This window comes from Macrobrachium nipponense, chromosome 16 (genome assembly GCF_015104395.2).
Source record: "Macrobrachium nipponense isolate FS-2020 chromosome 16, ASM1510439v2, whole genome shotgun sequence".
NCBI lineage: Eukaryota > Metazoa > Arthropoda > Malacostraca > Decapoda > Palaemonidae > Macrobrachium > Macrobrachium nipponense.
Genome location: NC_087209.1, coordinates 50701040 through 50716845, shown reverse-complemented (window position 1 = coordinate 50716845; position 15806 = coordinate 50701040). Strand labels below are relative to the sequence as shown.

The 15806-nt window shown below is 36.5% G+C and overlaps 1 pseudogene; it reads left to right on the top strand.

The window, feature by feature from the left end:
• Positions 1–6666: 6666 nt before the first annotated feature.
• Positions 6667–7889, top strand: LOC135195331 (uncharacterized; annotated as a pseudogene).
• Positions 7890–15806: the final 7917 nt, after the last annotated feature.

The window sequence follows — 15806 nt, the reverse complement described above, 5'->3', positions numbered from 1 at the left end:
GCTTTATGTGGGCCTTTACTTCGAATGTGTTCTAATGTATACTGTTTATAGCGATCTGAAGTATAATTTTGCTTTTTTGATAGATGATAAAGGTTAGAACATACTTTGATTTTCTTCATCATCCATGGAGGTGGAGAATTTGAGGGTGGGAGTATATTTACTCTAAGGCCAATAGATTCCAATAACCTATTAGCTCTTATTGGAAAAGGTGGTTCGTGATTACTAATAAATATATCTCGCATGCCAAATAGTTTTTTTGTGGGGGAATCAGTGGACGTTATCTTTAAAGCACTTCTCATTGTTACAAGGTCACGATGTACGGATAATGGGGGTTCGCCACTTTCACAACATACTGAAGTGTTTGGAGAAGATTTAAAGGCTCCACTACAAAGTCTCAAGCCTCGAGTGTGGATAGAGTCTAAGGACTTCAAGGTACTTTGTGATGCTGACCCGTAAATTGGACTTCCATAATCCACTTTGGATAAAAACTAGTGCTTTATATATCATAAGCAATGTTTGTCTCTAGCTCCCCAAGTCGTATGAGACAATTTTCTTATCAAATTTAAGGCACTATTACATTTATTTTTTACAAAGGCTATGTGTGCTTTCCAATTAAGATGAGTGTCAAATACCAAGCCTAAAAATTTTATAGTATTACTAAACTGAATGAGGGCTATCACCTAATTTAAGATCTATGTCTTGATTCTGTTTCATCTACTATTTTGTAGACATAATTGCTTGGGTTTTCTCTATAGAGAGCTTAAAGCCTACTGACAAAGTCCAGTTGTGGATGTTTTTGATAGCTTTAAGAATTCTTTGTAGATGACGAAGACTGCTTGAGGAATAATATATAGCAAAGTCATCTACATACAAGCTATTTTGTACTCCCTGTGTAACTGCTTTACGATGTTATTAATAGCTAGAGCAAAAAGAGTTCCACTCAAAACACTCCCTTGAGGGACTCCACAATCTAAATTGAAGGAGTCAGAACTATACATTATTTATTCGTGTTTGAAAAGTTCTTTCATGGATAAAATTCTCGATAAAAATTGGTAAGTGCCCTCTAAAACCATTTTCGTGTAAGGACTTTAAAATTGAGTATCTCCAGGTCGTATCATATGCTTTTTGGATATCAAAGAATTATGGCAACTGTAATTTGCTTACGTTAAAACACCCTCTCCGTATATAATTTTCTAGATGGGAAAGTGAATCTAAAGTAGATCTTTCAGATTGTGAGCCAAATTGAGTTGAAGACAGTCTTATTCTTACGTAGGCACCAGTTTAGTCTATAATTTACCACTTTTTTCTAGCAATTTGCACAAGCAACTTGTCAGGGATATTGGTCTATAGTTATTAGGATTGCTTGGATCTTTCCCTGGTTTGACAACTGGTATGATTATAGCATGTTTCCATGCTTTTGGGAACAGGTGATTTACCCATAAATGATTATAAAGCTTCAATAAGTATGTTTTTGCTAACAGAGCCAGGTTTTTTATCATCTCAAAATTTACGTTGTCTTGGCCTGGAGCAGAAGAGTTACAGTTAGATAAAGCATATTCAAATTCCTCTTCTGTGAAAATCTGGTTATAATATATATCCTCTAATGTTTCAAAATTCAATGGAACAGCTTCTTCACGGGCTTTAATGGTTCGAAAGTGATCATCTATATTGATTATACTACTTATTGCTTGGATGTTACGCCCTAAAATATTCGAAATGGCGTTACTATCATGTACTGGTTGGCCATTATGTATTAGTGCATGTCTCTGAGATCTAATATGAGATCCATTAATTTTCCTAAATTTTTCCCAGACTTTACTTATTGAGGTTGTATCAGATATGCTAGATACATATTTTTGCCATGACATTATTTTTCCTCTAATGGCTTCCCTTCTGAATCTTGCCGAGATCCGATTGTAATGAGGTTTTAGTAGACTGATTTCTATAGTAATGTCTACAAGTTTCTTGGCAGTGCTCTCAAAATTTAGAGGTCTTTTACTTATGACATTAAATCTATTATGCAGGGTTTCTAATCTTCTACCTATAATATGTTTTTCTTGTATCAGGTGGGATAGTGTGTCAGACCACCAGGGTACTGAGTGTTTCTTGGGATTAGTAGTAATTACAAAGTTTGTGAAGAAATCTACTGTCTCATCATGACCTTGTACTGCTGTAAATGGATGGATCTGGCTGGTTTTAAATTTATACTGGTCCCAGTCTGCCTTATCTACATTATATCGTGGGACAGTTGGTGTTGGGTATGTCCCAAACAGGATATTAAAATTGGAAAATGATCACTGGTATATGGATCATCTAAAACATTCCAATCAAATCTGTCCACTATATTAGGTGAGCAAATACTTAAGTCTATGGATGAAAAACTTCCATGGGATTTCGAAAAGTAAGTGCTAATGTCTCCATCATTTAAAATGCAAAGATTATGATTGTCAATCATATGCTCAATTTTGTTACCATGTGAATCTGTTTCATTGCAAAAGGAATCCCATAATGGGCTGTGGGCATTAAAATCTCCAACTATTAAAAATTCATCACGTATATTCGGTAATACTTGAGGTAGATTTTGTAAATCATAATTACATGAAGGTTGGTTGTAAATATTATACAAATTAAAAGTAGAGTTGTTAATATGAAGTTAATTCCAGATAGTTGGAATTCAGAACTATTAGTCAATATATTTTCGTAAGTAATTCGGTTATTGACGTAAATTGCTGTTCCTAATGTATTCATATCAGGAACTGAATGTGATGCTAATGTATAATTGCCTATTCTCGAGACATTTTCATTTGTATGTTGCAAGCATATTGCTATAGGTTCATATTGTTTTAATAATCTTTGAATTTCTCCTATTTGTAATCTTGTTTTTAAACCATTTACGTTCCACTGAATAATATAAGCGCGGAATGTTATTGTGGGGAAGGCCTCTGTCAAGCAGAACATTACTTCCTCTTACTTTTGTGGTTGCATACTCGTGTAAAGCTGCAGGTTTCTTAATATTTGACTTTATGTTAAGTCTCTTTGTAACTGCTCCTTGGGACTTTTGTTTTTTGTTTTATTTTTTCCAATAAATGTTCTATGCCTCTAGCACTCGATGAGCGAGTTTAATAAGATGGTCTACACACATGCAATCTTCGGAGTGTTTTTCAAGATTTTCCTGTTGGTTTTTAGTTTTGAATTTGATGAAATTATTAATCATATTAGTGAGCTGCTTGTTGATGGAAGTTTTCATTGTATTCAACTGAACAATGAAACATTCATTACATCCACATAATTTATCATGAGTGGATAAGGCATTTCTATTTGAGTGATTGGTAGTGTATTGTTTGTTTTACTGAGACTGGGAGAGGAGTCTATTTCAACAGAGGCAGCTTGATGATGAATACTACTACTTGGTTGGGGTTGAGGATGAGTTAAGGATTTTCTTCTTTGTCCTATTATGGGTGACGGAGTTATATGGACAATGTTGTTATTTTCTAAGAAATCGTTAGTTTGTGAGGTGATTAATGTTTCAGCTTCTACTTCAATACTATCTATATTACTTTTTAGAGGATGGGAGTCCTCTTTGTTGTCAAGTTTTTTTGATTTCGGAGGGGTCCCATTTCCAGGGTCTCGCCTTTTTCCCCTTGCTCTCTGATCTGGTGGGAAATCATCAGCAATTTCTGCATTGGAAGGTGCTGTCTCTATACATGAAGTATTGGCATCATGATCATCTAAGGATGATAGAGCAGCATATTTGTTTTTTATTGTGGTTTCAGGTATTAGATTCCTACTTTCTAAACAAGCTTCAGATATTTGGGGAACCTTATTTTTTAACATAATTTTATATGATGGATTTCTGCTTGGGTCAAGTATCCCTCTAACTTTTAACTCAAGCTTAGCCTCTCTTGCTGCCATTCCAGTTCTACTCATCAGAAGTTTTTAATTCTGTGATTATACATATAGAATGGGCATTCTTTTGACTTTGCATGGTGAGCAAGTCCACAGTTAGCACATTTAATATTTGGGCAATTCCACTCAGTTCTATGGTCTTCTGAACCACCACACTGCACATATTTCTTCATTTTGGCATTTCTTGAATGTGTGACCAAATTTACAACATTTTTACATTGTAGTGGTTTCGGTACGTGAGGGCGTACTTCTCTGTTTTTGACCAAGTATTTTAATCTTTGCGGCTGGTAAATTTTGGCCTGTGAAACTTGATTTTTACTATTTTGATGGAAACTTCTGGTTTTTTTTACTTGGAATTTGATATAACTCCAGATCGTGAATATTGTCATATCTTAATTTTAGTGATTCTAATATAATATGCTTTTCTGGTAATTCTTCCTCATTTTCAATTTGGGGTAGTACAACTGTACCTTGGATATAGTTGAGCATGTCATGGCTTTCCACCGTTACTTTTATCCCTTGAATTTCTTTAATGTTCTGATATGCTTCTGACTGGGCTTTTGTTGTGGCCTCAATCAGGCCATTCATTAAATTTCAGCTCTGAAACTCATTTCTCTGGTAGGGAGTAAGCTTAATAATTTGTTCTCTAAAACATAGGAGGAAATTTTCCTCTCTGTTTTGAGAACAAGAAATCTGGACCAATTATCTGTGCCAAAAATGTGGTCAAAATGAACTAATGTTGGGTCGGGTTTGTACATTTTTCTTTTTCTATTATTTCTTGTTAATGGCTCATATGGTGCCATCGTTGTTATGTTGGGCTTATTTTCTTGAGCGAATCCAGTAGCCAAGTCTAATTCCGCGCTGGGGTCATCAACATTAGGGCCTAATAATGTATACATGTACACGAGAGAGATGTTTTCAGCCAGGTAGTCCTCCACCCACCATGGAGCCCAACAAGGGAGGGGTGTGGAATGTCACATTAATGGGCCACCCCTAGAGGTTACTTCCTGGTTATACACCTGATCCCCAGCACTTAAGGCGTCGTCAGTCCGTCGAGATCCGACCCAGTACTAGGGACCAAGTTTGACATAAGACTTTCCCCTCGCTCGAACACGTCAGGTACTTGAATTTTACGGGTGGAGTGGCATGCCGTCCAACTACACCCTCCTCCAGGTTAAAAGAGCAGTCAATTCAATAGTCTAAAACCATGCCAGAGTCGTCAACGAAAGAAGAAGAAGGGAAAGGGGAAAATTTATAAGGAGGAGGAGTAAAGGAGTTAAAGGTCCCAATGTTCAGTTGGATCCACAGCAGAGAGTGTAGGCGTAAAAGGGGCATACTCTCTCTGCAGTGGATCCCTAAGCCCCCCACCTCGTCAAGGAGTTGGGATCAGGGGGGGTACAAAAGGGAATGAGACAAAGGAGGGAGAGTCTGACTCAGAGCAAAACGAACCAAGGGTAACAAAGGAAAGGTTCTTCCTCCTCAAGTAAGGAAGAAATATGTCACATATTAGTTAATTTATTTAATTTTATAACTTACAAATTGATTTAGTGTTAGAAATTATTTACAAAGTGCAGTTGACTTAATGCTTTAGTTATGCTATTGTTTTAAATTTTTTAATTAGGTCTGTATGACGATCCAGTGCCTAGTATATTTTAGTTTACTATTGTTTGAAACTTATGAATTAGGTCTGTATGGAGATTCAGTGCCTAGTACTAGTGGCATTAGCAGTATTACTTCTTCCGGTATGGACATGGACAGTGAAATAACAAGTGATCAGTAGGAGTCTATACCTGAACCTATGCCTAAGTCCATACTCAAGGAGCAGTCAGGTTAGTTGTCTTTCAACTTCAAGTGTTATGAAGTCCATTTCATCTTTGCAAGTTTTCATCATGCAGACTTTATATGTTAGTTTCGTATGACATTTTGTGTATGTAATGAAAACTTACTTAAATATCTAGAAACCAAAATGTGTACAATGTAATTATGGATAATGATATATATATATATATATATATATATATATATATATATATATATATATATATATATATATATATATATATATATAGATATATATATAATATATATATTCTTAACCATTGTTTCAGCTAGTGAGGAGATTGATCAGACTTTTAGTTAGGTTCATTTTTTCTTTTTTTTTTTTGTGGGGGGGGCCCTCATACTCCAAGACAAAAATGGCAGTGAATTAGGTAAATGTGGAAAGCATAAGTCAGGAGACTGCTATCATTGACGTAGAATTAACCTCAAGTAGGAAGAAACCTCGCGAATATAAATACATAGGAAAATGGTCTATTGATGTTAAGCCTAACTGCTTTAAAAAAATATGAGGGAAGTGATGAAAATTTGAAAGATAAAGCAAACTTTACTGTGTGCTCTAAATTAAAGAATGAACGCTTTCTCACTTGTACAGACATTTGAAGACCAATTACCGCATAACTCGTGCTAAACCTGTGTCATCAGGGCATCAGTACCTTCATTATTTTCAAGGAAATCACGGTCTGCTAGAGACTCCGAGAGATTCAGATTGATGTTATTGAAATTCATTTGTGACCACAATATTTCATTCAATGTTATGGACCATCTTTTGAAACTTCTGAAAAAAGGAGTGCCTAATGAGCCAATAATTCAGAATTACAGGTCAGGTCGGAAGGTTTCTAGGAATTTAGTTGTTAATTGCATTGGTAATGAGAGACTGAAAGAATTAAGTTAATACTTCTTGAATATCGCAAGTATTCATTAATGCTTAATGAGAGCACAGACGTGTCTACAATTAAGCAATTGGCTGTTGTCGAAAGAATTGTTGATCATGAAAAAGCTTTAGTTGAAGATACATTTGTGCAACTGATTGATGTTGAGGATGCTAGTGCCGAGGGACTATTCAAAGTGTTGAGTACTTTTATGAATAGGCATGGTATCCCCTTTGAAAACATGATTGGATATGCTGCAGATAACGCCTCAGTGACGATGGGGAACATGGGAGGTCTAAAGGCAAAGCTTGAGACAAGAGTACCTAATTTGTTTGTTCTTGGATGCATATGACATTCCTTGCATCTCCATTCTTCAGCAGCTTCTCAAAAGCTACCTAGCTCTGTGGAAGATTTATGTAGGGACATTCACGGTTACATAAATCATAGCCCCAAAAGATTAGTTTAATTTCAAGAATTTCAGGATTGTCCGTGTAGATTCTCATAGAATTCTCCACCCTTGCCAGACTAGGTGGTTGTCTTTGGGGCCTGTTGTGGACAGGATGGTAGAGCAATGGCCAGCTCTGGTTCTATTTTTTCAATCTGAAGCCTTGGAAAGCAATGTCAAAGCAGCCGGTAGAATAGTTGATGGTTTGAATAATGCTATATGTATATTTTCTTAGTTATATTTTACCCATAATTAACAAAATGAATAAGGAATTTCAGAGTCAATCTGTAAAAATTCACGTTGCATACAGTAACATCTATGCTTTTTACAGGACTCTCCTTGGCAATTACATTAAAAGAGATGTTATAATGAAGGCACCTCATGCTTTTGCCATCAACTACAATAACCCTTCTAATTTCATGGTTGAGCATGATTGGAAATTTGGAAGTAAAGTTGAAATGCATGTGAAGGATAAGAATATGATGGAAGGATTGAAATCTGAGCTATCAGAGTTCAGAGTTATATGCTTGAATCTTTACATAGAACTAGCAGGACAAATTTGTAAAAGACTTTCAGGAATGAATGAGATACTGCCTTTCCTAAATGCGCATGATCTAGTGGTAGTAAGAAAAGCCTCTGTCAAAAGTGTAATTCCTCTCCTCACTAAATTTCCCCAGCTGGTAGACGAGGCTCATTATGATGAGTGGAGACAATTAACATTTCAAGAGAAATTAGGTCAATCAAATGATCCTACTAAATTTTGGTGCTCTGTCAGGGAAATGGAATGCAGCGTGGGACACCTATATTCCCTAAAATTTCTCAGTTTATGATAGATTTAATGGTGCTTCCACACTCTTCTGCTGCTGTGGAAAGAATATTCTCACAGGTGGAATTAGTAAAAACTGATGTGCGGAACAGATTGAATATGGAATCAGTAAATGGCATTTTGTTGACTAAAGGGAATGGAGGAGATAAAGATTGCTATGAATGGGAGCCAAGTGAATCAATGATTCGATCAGCTCAATCCCTGCATAAGGTAGATGAATAATGGTTATCCAGCAGCAGCTTGTGTATTACATAATGAACATAAGGTGATAATTACATACAGAATGAATATGTTGTTGAATTTAATATAAGTTGATGATCATATGTTTAATCATGCCAGGTTGCCATCATGCAAGGTTGCTAAGTTGATGCATATATTTCCAACATATAAATTCTATAAATGGTATTATTATATCAGGCAACCTGTATTTCATAACAACATACTAACCCCATACTTTATAGTTCATAATAAAATACCAGAATTATAGACAAACGTGTTTTTGTACCAAATATTCTTAACAGAATACACGTCATTGTGTGGTTCGTTGCCAGACGAACGACCAAAGCTCCGTTGATATAAGTATGTATTTATTATTTTAGTCATGCGAATTTCTCTTATGTTTGTGCAGGATGATGTGATACTTTTTTGGATATTTATTTACGTTTTTTGAAAAATTCACGATCCTTTTTATAATTTATCACGAGCAACACTGCACTATACATGAAGTATTGGCATCATGATCATCTAAGGATGATAGAGCAACATATTTGTTAGTTATTGTTATTTCAGTTATTAGATTTCTGTTTTCAAAACAAGGTTTGACTTGGCCCTAAATGTATTATTCCCATAATGGATCTGACCAAAATCTGCGATTTTCATGTTCTGCGAGGCTGTGGATCAACCAAATTCTCTTATAATTGGGGACTGTACAGTGTGTATATATATAAGTATATATATATGTGTAGATATATATAGCTAGAATGGAGATCAAGGGAAGGGTAAACCAGATGGTGCAGGAACTCGGATTGGGTGCCATAGTTACCTGTACATTAATGAATTTGGGGTCAGTTGGAACAGCGGTAAGAAATAATAACAAAAATAAATACAACTGAAATCTTTTTATAACAAGTAGTACAGAGTTTTTCAGCTCAAAACCGCTTATTCCTGAGTTTAAAAAAACTTATTCCTGAGTTCAAAAAATACAAAAAAAATTGACCATATTACACTTAATATAACTATAACAACAACGGAAACGTAGGGTCCATATGGCACCAATGCGATAAAATACATGCATAAAAATAATTAAAAAATAAGTTTCCCAGCAACACTTATGCTCTCTCTCTCATGTCAGTACTCTGACTGGGGTAGTAGGTTGAGTATATCGTCCCAGAAACAATATAGTGGAATACTACGCATTATTTTATATAAGCTAAAAGCTCTACTGTGCCTCGTGGACCCCAGATTCCCTAACTATGGTTAAGGATATATAACCCTTGGTTATAGGCTACAGACAATATCAAGTACACTCTAGCAGACTTATTTTCGCTAAATTTATGTAAATTGTAGGCTACTGCCTAGTAGGCTATTACCAACATTATCTGAAAGGATTATCTATATTAATAATTTTATAATAATAATTGAGGAATATTTCTTTGAATACAACTCCTAAACAGAATGATAAAATCTTCAAAACAATTAGCGCTACTGCAAGTGACAATTGTGAGAAGCACTAATGTGTGCTAGCGAATAAGACAATTTATGGCTTTTCATACAATTAAACCAAAGTTCCATAGTCTAAACTAAAAAAATTCTAACTGGAATTTAATATACTCTTAGCTTTCGACCTACAAGTATCCATGATCTTCAGTAATGAGAGTAATAAGTGAAGAACGAAATTCTAAAACATCTGGTTAACCAACAAGAAAAGGAATGGCTTCTTGGTCTGGTTAGGTTGTAGGTAAACAATATAACAGTGCATACTTATATGCATAGCACCTTCTTTTTCTCACTGTTTTTAATGTAGGTAACTTTGTTCACCATTTACCGAGATAGTGCCCTCATGTCCTGAGTCCATTTATACTCCATCACGTGTTATAATGTTTATCATTATGACACAAATCCCGGCCACAAGACCAGCTAAAAGAGAACATTTTTTTTTTCTTTAGTCTGGTCTTCATAGAGCTCTAGATAGACCACGAAAGGGTAAATCTCCAGGACAAGACAGCGACTACACTATAAAAAAAAAAGAAGCGGATAGATCCTGTACAGCTGTGTCACCAGATAATTCACAATCAATCAATCCTGTGCCGTTACCCAAAATTGTAGAAGTATAAATTCAAACATTCACTATGATGCTGAGCGAGTACCCAATGATGAAAATTAATTATTCAATTTTTGTAATGGCAAATTTCTTTCAGAGATTGACATAAGAGCTAACAATCAAATAACAATGATGGAGGAAAGAGAGCCCTTTACTAGTAAGCATTCCCTACACAGTATGCACTGATGATGTACAAATGTATGCCCTTTGAGTTGGTTACTGCTTTTGCAACATACAAGTAGTGGATACACACGATTTTTTATGGTTTAAGCAGTGCTACATTCAACTTTGGTAACTTTTTTTATTTTTTTTACAAAATCCAGCTTTCTCATTTAACTTCAGTTTCATGAAGTATTGAGCAATTGACTTCCCAGGCCAACTGTAAGCATTGGTGGATGGATGATGTATGATATTTAGGGCTAAAGCCCAGGCACTGGGGGCCAAAGAAGGCCATTCAGCGCCGTAATGAAGGTAAATAAGTTGAATTATGGTAAATGAATGAATGGAATTAGAGAAAGAATGATTCCTAAAATTAGACGTGACTAAATAAATAAATTAAAAACATGAAATTTTAATGAATGGAGTAATATATACTTAAAATAGTTTAATGTCTTTAAAAACAAAAAATCGTATATGATTTATATCTAAAATATTAAAAATTAAAAATTTTCTATGCACTTTAAAAAAAGGAGATGAGAGCAGAAATGTCTGCTTCATCTCCAAGATATTGAGAGGGATTTATTTACCCTGGGAAAATCTTTCCCTTTGGGTTAAATATATGGGCAAACCATCAGAATGTGCTTCACTGTTTGTATCTCGTCACAGTAAGCACACATGGTGGGCTGCTTCTTCTAAAAATAAAACTGGTGGGGTAAATAAGTGTGCCCAATTTCCTTAACCCTCGTTAAAATAACCTCTGCTCGTCTGTCAAGCTGGAAATGACGAAGGCCACGGCTGTATATTTTTCCTATACTTCTGTACTTACTGTTATTGGCAAGAAGAGGAGAAGTCCACCTTTCTTGCCACTTACTTAATACAAAAGACCTAATAGGACCTTTTAGGTCTGTATGAGGCACTTTCCTGAGGGGGGTTGTTTCTGGCAGAGCGCTTAGCAGCTTTTGCTTCCCTGTCTGCAGTCTCGTTCCGTGAATCCACACGTGAGAAGGAAACCCAACAGAAAGAAACCGACTAGCAGACAATAATATACGAAAAAGTGACTCCTGAAGCTTTTGGATTAAGGATAAAGCTATTAAATCTTTTGATAGCTTCTAAAGTGCTTTTAGAATCAGAGTATATGACAAAATTTTTAGTGTCACTACTTTGAAGAACGTCTAGGGCAGAGATACGGCTGTTAATTCGGCAGTGAATATTGATGCAAGTCAGGAATTTAGCTGATATGCTGTATCACCAAGGATAACACACACCCAACACCACTATCTGACTTGATCATCTGTAAATATCTTTCACATAATTGGCATGGGTAACGTCGTGCTCTAAGAATTTTCCCCTAATCTCCTCTTCAGTACAATCCTTCTTCTTAACAAATGATTTCTTTTTGCATACCAATGCTTCAGGAATAAGCCACGGAGGATTTACAGGATGTTTACTTCCCAAGGCTTTCTGGGATTTGAGAGGTTATCCCTAACATCTCATTTCAGTCGAATTTTGGATGGTTTAGAAGCTCCTTGTACCACAGAAATTCCGCGGAGACTGTTCCTTTTCCTTAAGTACTTCAAAGGAGGGATTTTTTGGGAGGCACTTTTCATTCTAGCACGTATCGCACCCTAGCTCTTGCCCTTCTTAGATCTAGGGAGATGATCTGTGTCGACATATATGCTTTCAACAGGAAAAGAAGTTCTAAAAGCCCCTGAGCATATTCTCAACCCATGTTCTGTACAACATCCAATTCCTTTAGCTTGGTTTTACAAGATGAGGAATAGATCGACAGCCAATAGTCCCTAGCTTGGAGCGAACAGTGAGTCATATAGCCTAAACAAAAGGGATTTTTTATCAGCACCCCCAACTAAAACCAGAAACAACCTTTTAAAAATCTTTCAGATTTTTTCACATTAATCTTTAGGGCATTTTATGTGGCTGCCCATGTTAGTTTGTGGTCAATAATCATCCCCAGAAAGTTTTACTTCACTTTCATAAGGAATGATAGATCCTCTTAAACTAAGTGTGGGAACTTCTTCCACAGCCGGCATCTGGTAAATCTTACTGCAACGTGGGAAGAGAGGAGAAATTTAAACCCATTTCATCAGCCCACTTAGTAATTGCGTTAATAGACTTTGCAGAATGTTTACATACTGACAAATGAATCATATCCAGTGCAGTATATTGCAAGGTCATCAACAAAAAGGTGAGCTTTAAACAGGAGGGCAAGATTTTTTCAACCACACTATTTTATTGCCACTGAAAAGAGTGTTACACTTAAAACGCTTCCCTTGGGGAACTCTTTCCTTCCTGCACAAAAGGGTTGGGATGAAAGAGTTCCCACTTTTACCTTAAAAAAATCTGTCCGTTAAAAAGGAAAAATATAATAAAATCTGATCATTCTTCCACATATGTCCCATCTTGTGCACTTTTTCATGATGCCAATTCTCCCAGGCAGTGTGCATATGCTTTTTCGAGGTCAAAAAAATACTCCAATGGTCGGTCTGACTTTTGTTTGGCGAATCCTTGCTGGATTTGTTGGTCAGCCTCAGCACGGATCAAGGGTGGAGCGGTTTTTCCTGAACCAAATTGAAATGATGATATTAATCCTTCAGCTTCTAAGTGCCAAACTAGTTTAGTATTTATCATTTTTCTCATCAGCTTACTACACAAGCTGGTTGAGCTATTGGTCTATAGCTGGTGGCTAGGGAAGCATCTTTATTAGGCTTTTTATGGAACAACTATGGATTATTTTTCCAGTCGTTGGGTAACAAAATTCCAGTGTTTCCCATATTTTGTTTATAATCTTCAAATAATATTTTTTTGGCATCGTCTGGGAGGTGTTTTTAGCATTAATATATGATTGTATCCTCACCTGGAGTTGTGGATTCACTAGATGAGAGCGCCTCCGTAATTCTCTCAAGGGAACAAAACCTGTAGTTGTATTGGGTTCAGATTTTCCTGAAATCGAATTCCAGAATCATTTCAGAATTCCTAATTTTTTGAAATTCTCGTGAATTAATTCTTTTGGCGCTGGAAACTTCAGAAAAGTGTTTTCCCTAGCTCATGGCAACTTCACGTGGGCTCTGTGATCAGAGTGTCATTTATTTTTAATGAGGGTAATGGGGACGCAACAAATTTCCCAACCCCTCAGTTTTCCTTATTTTGCGCCACACCACTTTAAGTGGAGGGTCTTTGAGTTTATTCCATAATATAGTAGAGCCAAATTTTCTCTTTGGCTCTTATAAAAAGCGGCGTTGCTTGGCTAAAGCACGTTTGTAGATTAATTTAGACTGAGGAGACCACTAGTTTTTGTAACGTCTGTAAGCACTTCCTAGTTAACTTATCCTCAGAATACCACAAGTCTTATTCCCCACCAAGGAACTGCAGGTCTACGAGGTTTGCCTTTTGTTTTGGGAATCGAGCCTTCAGCACTCTTCAGAGTAGATTCAATAAAATAATCATAAGCATCTAGAGAGATTGAAATGACTCAAACTCCCTATAGTATGACAAACCCTTACGAATTTATCCCAATCTGCCTACCTCTACCTTCCACTTCGGTAAAACTTCAGATGAGGACCATTCACAGCATATTTTAAATGGATCGGGTAATTATCGCTCCCATTTAAATTTTCGTTTAACAGACCAACTAAAAATCAAGGTGGATGCTTTTTGTTGAAGAGGGTACTAAGGTCCAGGGCAGAGAAATGATTATCATGAATACGTGGAAAAGTCATGACCCATTATTATATAGGATAACATCATTCCTATCATAACGTCTTCAATTAATTTTTCCCTTTTACCGTCTAGAAAAACCGACTTCCCCAAACCCCAGGGATTGTGGGGCATTAAAATCTCCTAGAAGTAGAAAGGAGCTGGAAGTTGGTTTAATTAAGGGCCTGAATATCTTCACTGATAAAAACAAGATCTGGTGGAAAGGTTATAAGGAGCAGGACGTTATCCTCTTTCCAAGATGACTGAAATAGCAACAGCTTGTAAAGTTGTATTTAATTTTATTATGGAGTGCTGCAGAGCTTTATTAACAATAATTGCAACACCCTCCATTGGGCCCCGACCACCACTGGGGGAGAGGAGTTAAAAAAATTTAAATTTGAATAATTTTAGTCCAGGATTATAAGGTTGTTACCTAACATTGTCTCCTGAAGGCAGATAATCCCTGGATTGGATTCATGAATTAAGACTTAAGGTCTTCTGCAACGGGCTCTGAGACCTTTACAGTTCCCTGAAGGATATCAAACATTGAATGTTACGGTGGTTAAAAAAGTGCTACTTCCCACTCCCTTAGAGGGGAAGTACTGTTCCTAGTGTGGAGAGGAAAGTTCTCCTTTATTTAAGTGACTGTTTCTTTAATCCCTTTTCATTTGAATTTGGAATTTAGAGTTTTGGCTGATCATATTTTGGTATTGATTCTGATCAGAATTTCTACTGATTCCCGCGAATCACAAGGTTCATTGTCTAGGCCGGCAAGACTGATCAGAACTCTATTGTTTTTGGGCCTGAAACTGCTTTTGGAACCACCTTTCTAGGTGGAGAGATCTCTTCCAAAACACCTGAACCCTGAGGTTTTTATTTTTAAAGCTGTCATTATTTGGGGATGTATTCCTTAGTGCGCTTCTTAGTGGATGTAATTATAGTTTTGCTTTCATTTTTGTTTGTGGCTGTGACAATGATGGCTCGAAGTAGCTCTATCTAATGGCTTGGGTCCCTTGGTTTATTCTTGTTGGAAGTGTTTTTGGAACAGCTTCCCGAATTGTTGATTGATTTTGGCTCCCTTTTTTTGGGAGGAGAGCCGGCCAACTATCATATTAGCACCCTTTTGTATTGACTTTGGTAGGTGAGTTTCTGTACTCTTGAAAGTACAAACTTTTGGTGTTGGAGTTCAAGGCACTGGCAGATGAAAATTTCCTGACAGAATGGGGATTTTCATAATTTACAGTCCGTGGAGTAGCAGGTATGTGATGCCTATTATCAGATCAGTGTTTGTTGCTTACATTGTGCTGGAAACTTTTATAAGTTTTATACCAAAGCATAGGGTAGAGTGTTGGCACTTTTGTTTGCCACACCAGCCACACGCTTGACTGGCGAAAATAATGCTGATGTTCATTTGTCAGCACTGCAATACATCGTTCTTACATCTGTATACTGAGGAAACAAGTCTAGAATGGAGATGATCACCCCCGTACACTGAAAAACAGTAATTGGGTTGCTACACACTCGTCAAATTATCATGCTCCGCAGAGCAAACAGAACATCTTTTGTGTTTTCACAAAGAGTTTTGAATGTGGCCATATTTCAAAACATTTGCGACACTGTTCGGATTTTCTTTTATATCTTTTAACCTGCATCCTCTCATGCCACAATGATAGTATCAGGTAAGTAACTGGAGGAGAAGGTTTAAAAGGAAGCTCATCCCCTCCTAGCTTT